This window comes from Theobroma umbraticum, unplaced genomic scaffold, assembly GCF_002168275.2.
Source record: "Theobroma umbraticum cultivar Fairchild unplaced genomic scaffold, ASM216827v3 scaffold_4.1, whole genome shotgun sequence".
NCBI classification, from domain to species: Eukaryota; Viridiplantae; Streptophyta; class Magnoliopsida; order Malvales; family Malvaceae; genus Theobroma; species Theobroma umbraticum.
In genome coordinates this window covers 9,919,766-9,926,866 of record NW_018397258.1, presented here as the reverse complement: position 1 = coordinate 9,926,866, position 7,101 = coordinate 9,919,766, and positions in this window count along the sequence as shown.

The following is a 7,101-nucleotide window of genomic DNA, read 5'->3' as shown; positions in this document are numbered from 1 at the left end:
AAGTTAAGGAAGAGAAGTAAGATTTAGATGAAGTGTGAGGGTTATTGTAATCCTAGGCTTGTTTGATTTGCTATTTTCCTAATTATCTTGTTGCTTTAATTTTTAATTAAATTAGTTTTAGTTGAGTAATATTTAGTTCAATTAGAATTTAGATTTTAATTATGTGAATAAAACTAAATTGTTCTAATTTTAGTACTTAGTAAAATTTTAGATCAATTTCCTGTGGGATCAATACTTTGCTTGCTAATATACTATCTATACGATACGTATACTTGCATAGTGAAATTTTAACTGATAGCACTTGAGCACAAGATTGTGCAGGCTAATGATTGAAATTTGTCACATGTTCATATTTATATACATATATGAGTCCATGGTGATGTGTCCCATGCATGAGGTAATTGGTGATTTGTTTCAATTTACTTGTTTTGAGGCTTGGGTAGCTTCAGTGGGACCTTTACATTAAACCCTTGCACTAGTCCTGAACCCCCGAGTTGGGCCGTGACACTTTCACAGGCGTTGTATTGAATTTATTCAACAGTGGATTAAACTCCTTTGCTTGCTAAACAAGAGGACATAGGCACCAAGGAAGGGCTGAACCTCTATAAATTCCTTGTTCATTTTCTCTTTATTATTTATTATTTACACTTGTGCAATTTACTTTACTTTAAAGAATGTTGAAAATTCTTTCTTAACTTGTTTATTCTTTAATTTACTCTTTAAATTACTTTTGACAGACTTTGATAGAAAAAAAAGTTCATGAAAATTGTTTGTAGCTTGCCATCATTGGAAATTTGATTTAAGTAAAACAATTTTTAGAAATCCAATTCACCCCCTTCTTGGATATTTTGATATTATTATTGGGCTAACATTTTTAACTTTATATTTTGTTTAGCACGCATTCAGAAATGTTTATATTTGGTTATTCGTTAGCACAGTATATATATGTGAAATGAACTCATAAGTTCTCTTGATTTTGATAATTGTACACATGTAAATGTGTTAGGATAACTTGATACCTTATCAAATGGAGGATATACTCTTGGTATGATTGTATACGTTTGCATACGTAACTATGTTGATATGCATTCTTACAAGGTATAATATTGGGTATTATTTTGGTATTGGTCTTTGGGGCTTGCTTGGATCAAGTGGGTTTGCCTGCTAGATATTTGTACCAGTCATGGCCTAGGTTAGGTTGTGACAAAATGTGAGCAACATAAGCACACCATTCAAGCCTTCCAAAAGAATTACAACCAAGCTAAACAAGAATGTCTTTCATATAAAATTTATGCAAGGTCAAGAAACATTTGGGCAACATGGAGATATGATGTTAGTGTAGTAAGCTCAATGCAATAAATACCAAAATGGGGTGAATTGGTATTTTAAAAATTTCCTTTGCAACTTTAATGAAAAATAACCCCTTTTTGAAAGACAAATTTTCTTCTAGTGTCAAAAACCAATTAAGTGATTTTTTTAAAAAGAAATAACAACAATAAATCACAAAGTATAAACGTGAATCAAGACACAAGGATTTTATAGTGGTTTGCCTTTCTCAAATGCCTACATCCACTCCCTTGGCTCACCAAGGAATTTTCAATCCACTAAAAGGATTCTTACTTTTTAACGGGATCAAGTGATAAATCTTACACTAATAACCCTTGCACTTGCTTTTAATGGGATCAAGCAATACCCCTTATACTTGCTTTTTAACGAGATCAAGCGATAATCTTTACATAAACCTTCACACTAACTTTTCAAGCAATAACCTTCACACTAACTTTTCAAGGTTAAGTTAGAATCTTTACAAATGTGTGTACAAGGGAGTAATAGAAAAGATTTGCCTCATAAAGGTTGAGTGCTAAAGGTATAAGCTTGGGTGTACAAAAAGAAGAAATGGTTTCAGAAATATCATCTCAAGAATTTTCAAGTGAGTAAGTGAGATTTTATGGCTTTTGAATGCTTGGTGGAAGATTAAAATGAGGTCTGGAGAGGTATAAAGATGTAGAAGTTCTCTCCCTAGGGTTTTCAAATGCAGTGTTGGTTTTCTCTTGTTTTGAAATGAGTTGAGGGTGGTCATTTATAGTCTCAAGGATGTTTGAAGGTATTAAACACAAGTTTGTATTAGATCTAGCCATTGTTGTGCTTATAAGGTCTACTACTATGCTTTTAAGGTCGACTATGGTTCCTCAAAATCTTGAATTAGGTCTTTTATACTCGACTCTTGACATTTTCTACTCGATCCACTTCCAGAAGCTTCTGATTTTTTAAGTTTGGCTTGGTGTAGTGAACTATAGGTGCTTAAGGGTTGACTATGGCTTCTCAAATCACTTATTCTTGCAAGTGTTCTGCCTTAGGGTCCATTATGGTTGTTTAATTGGAAATTGTGCTTGCATTCTACCTCAAGGTCGACTATAGCTTCTATAGGGTCGATTATGCCTTTTATACTTCACAATTCTTTGCTTATTTTTTGGCCATTATACCATGGGATCAATTGAAGCTTCTCTAGAGTTCACTCTTTCCTTGTGTTTTCAAGATTCTTTGACTTTTTGGCTCTTCACTTCAATTATTTCTTCCTTACTTCTTCCCTATGATCAAATATCAATCAAAGCATGTTTGCTTTATATTTACTTAGCTGAATACTCATTGCTTGGAAGCTTTGTAATGTTTTCTAATTATTCATTGCTTCTCAAACATGTTGCAAAACCTTAAGAGGTTGAAAAATATGATTTAAACAATTTCAAATGCTTGTCATTAAAGCTAAGATGTCATGCAATTTTTTCAAATCAAAACATAAGATATCTCAATGCTAAGAATCTCCCCCTTTTTAAAATGACAAAATCATGAGCATATTTGCATTTGAAATCTCTTAAAAACTCCCTTTAATTCTATTAGCCTCCAAGCCTTTGTTTTGAAAACATTTCAGTTCAAGTGACTAGGGTAACAAAAATGATATGAAAAATATACTCTCCCCCTTAACATATGCATGATGTTTTCAAAATAAAAGTTTCAGCTTTGAATAGTACAAAAGCATTTCAATGTGCTCATAAATCTTCTCCTTTTTTTGTTATGTCAAAAAGGAATAGAAATGCAAGCTTTAAGCACTTCAACTGAAGAGACAATGGTTAATGAAAATCATCAAATATAGATAAGCATTAAGATCAAGGATTTCTAACCATCAATCCAAAGCAATAAGATATATTTCTATTCCATAAACAAAGAGCAATATATATATATATACTTTCATCCAAAAATGTGACATATAGATATATATATATAAGCAAAAATTGTGAGCAATACATTTGTTAAGTTCATGTGTGCATAAGCATCCATAAGTGAACATACAAAAGATAAAGTATCCACAAGTACACACAAATCATGAACTAGGCTAAAGATGAACATGATATGAGACGTGTGGGTGAGATTTGTGCAAGGCATCCCACAACGAACTAACATGCACGCATACAAGTATATTCACATAGTTAACAAAAAATTAAAGGAATTTATCAATCAAGCATATAGGTTTAATTAATCAACTATGCAAATCAACAACATAAGCAAATGAGTTATTCAAGGCAAGTTCATAACTCTTAGATCACCTCTAATATTATTGAAGAGCTCTTTATCTAATGGTTTAGTAAAAAATCAACTAGTTGGTCTTGAGTACCTACATATTCTAGAACTACATCTTCCTTTTGCATATGATCTCTAATGAAATGGTGTCTAATCTCAATGTGCTTTGTTCTAAAGAGGCGAACAGGATTTTTGGTGAGATTAATTGCATTAGCGTTGTCACATTTAATGGGGATCTTTTTCATTGTAATTCCATAGTACTCCAATTGTTGTTTCATTTAAAGGATTTGGGCACAACAACTACTTGATGTTACATATTCGGCTTCGGTGGTAGATTATGCTACAGTAGTTTGCATTTTAGAAAACCATGATAATAGCATCTTACCTAGGAACTGACAAGTACTAGAAGTGCTTTTTCGATTACATCCACCAAATTCAGCATCCATGTAAGAATGTAAGTCAAATGAAGAATTATTTAGATACCAAATATCTAGGTTAGGTGTGTCATTAAGCTATCTAAATATTCTCTTGACCACACTTGCATGGAACTCTATAAGAGATGATTAGAATCTAGTAGAAAGTCCTACACTAAAGCTACTATCAGATATACATGCGGTAAGATAAAGTAAGGAACCTATAATGGATCTATAAAGTTTAGAGTTGATAGGTTTACCTTTTTCATCTTGATCAAGTTTTATTGATGTGCTCATTGGAGTAGAGTATGATCTTGTTCCCTCTATTTCAAATTTCTTGAGCATATCTCTTGTGTACTTAGCTTGATTGATGAATGTCCTATCTTCCTTTTGCTTTATTTGCAACCCTAAAAAATAGTTTAACTCACCCATCATGCTCATTTCAAATTCTCCTTGATTACTTTATCAAATTCTTTTTGCATTACTTTAGCAAATTCTTGACAAAGAGATTTACTAGTAGCACCAAAGATTATATCATCAAATTATACTTGTACTACTAAAATTTCTTTGCCTTTTCTTTTAATGAAAATAGTCTTGTCAACCTTACCTCTTTCAAAGCCTTTGTTTATTAAGAATTTAGAAAGTGTCCCATACCAAGCTCTAGGATCTTATTTTAGACCTTACAAAACCTTTCTAAGTTTAAACATATGGTTAGGAAAGATTCAACTTTTAAAACCTTGGTAATTGCTCTACATATACCTCTTAATTAATTTTTCCATTCAAGAAAGTTCTTTTGTCATCCATTTGATGCAATTTGAAGTTCATGCTGCATGCAAAAGCAAGTAACATCATAATGGCCTTTAACCTAGCTATAGGAGCATATGTTTTATCATAATCTAACTTTGTTCCTAGTGATATTCTCATTTTCATCCGTCTTATATCTAAATACTAATTAATTCCTACAATAAGCTAATTATTGGGTCTAGATACTAAGTCCTATACCTCACTTCTCTCAAATTGATTCAATTCCTTTTGCATTGCTAAAATATAAAATTCATCATTTAATGCATCATCAATGTTTTTAGGTTCAATTGAAGAAATGAAAGCAACATACTTACAAACATGTTGTTCGCGCCTTAAGTTTTTAGTGATAACGAAACATTCCCTTTCATTTATGTCTAACTATACTACTTGAGTGTGCAGGATAAAAATGTATGTCAATGATAAATTAATTACTGGAAAGCAAACATTTATACTCATCAGAATAACAAGTTACAAATGAGCTAGTCAGATAACCAAGAGAGTTAATCAACTAAAGTCCAAAAGTGAAACTGGCTGTTTCAAAGACAGTAAGCTCTTAATCAGTTAAAATCTTACTTAATCGATTAACAGAGTAAAGCAGATTGTGAGTCATAGAAGACATAATCGACTAAGAAGAGTGGTTAGCCAGCTAAAAGCTCACGGTCAAAAATTTGATTGTGAGACAGAAAAGGCTTAATCGACTAAGAAGAATGGTTAACCAGCTAAAAGCTCACAATAAAAAATTTGATTGTGAGACAGAGAAGGCTTAATCGACTAAGAAGAATGGTTAGCTAACTAAAAACTCACTTTTGAAAGTTTGAATTTGAATGACTAAAGATAGACTAACGGCTAGAATAAACTCTAAACTGCTTCCAACGATCTGAAGCTGTCAACATCCATCAGAGTTGATTTTTCAAGTATAAAAGAGATCTCTAATGGCTAAGACATGCAAGAGATGCTTCTAAGAACAAAAAGAGCTCAAAACTAGCAAAAATTCTCCTAACTCTTCTTACTTTTCACTCCAATCTTTTTAATAGAGTTTAGGACATCATCTTGTACCATATAGATTAGGTTAGTGAACATAGGTACCTTTTTATATCTATTTTCCTTGATTACTTAGAGTGTGCAAGTCACTCTAAGGGGATTAATCAAGCTTGGGTTAGCTTGATTAGTATTATAGGTTCTAACTCAGCCTTGGAAAAGTTAGATTTTGGTTTTGGTTGATCTCGAGAAAAACCATTGTTAAAGGTTATGGCTGAACTTATGAAAACCCATTGTAAAAGCTTGGAAGAAGCTTGGGACTTCCACCGATTCTAGTGATTGGGTTTGAAAATCCTTGATTGGAAGATCAAGGTAGTGGATGTAGGTAAAAAAAACCAAACCACTATAAATCTTTGAGCATTGTCTACCCTCTTTTATTTTTCATTTCACTCTTCTTTTCATCATTCTTTCATCGGACAATTAACTTCTCATCATTGACCTTTAACTAGCTTCTAATTAGAAGTCAAGTTCAGTGACATTCAGAAGGTGCTATTCACCCCCCTCTAGCACACTTCTTTGGGACCAACACATGTTTAGTTCTTGCTCTATTTCTTACTGTTTGTATAAGATCATCAATGATCTTCCTTTCATCAACTTCTTTTTTTACCATTGGGTAACTAGGCTCATTTTCTTCAACAAGTTGTTCAATTTGTTCCTTTTCCTTTTCTGATACCTCTTCAATGTCTTTGGATCCTTCATTGTTTACATTAATTTCTTCAATTTGCTTTCAAAGAATACCTACATCATCATCGAATCTTCCTTTCTACAAGAAAGATTAGAATCATCAAATAATAGATGAATTAATTCTTTTACAACTAAAGTTATTTTGTTGAATACTCTATGCTTTAGAATTTAAAGAGTATCATAGAAAAATTCCCTCATCACTTTTGGCATCAAATATCCCTAAATTATCTTTTCCATTATGCAACACATAACATTTACAACCAAATAGATGAAAGTATGCAATATTGGGTTTCTTGCCTTTATAAAGCTCATATGGTTTTCTTTTTAATTTTGCTCTAACCATTACCTATTTATTATGTTACATGAGGTGTTGATGGCTTCGGCCCAAAAATACCTAGGTAAATTGTTTTCACACAACATAGTTCTAGCCATTTCTTATGGGGTTCGATTTTTCCTTTCAACTGTACTATTTTGTTGTGGAGTTCTAGGGGTTGAAAAGTTATGATTATAACTATTCTTATCAAAAAGTTGCTCAAAGCATAAATTTTCAAATTATTTGCCATGGTCACTTCTAACATTTGAGATAACA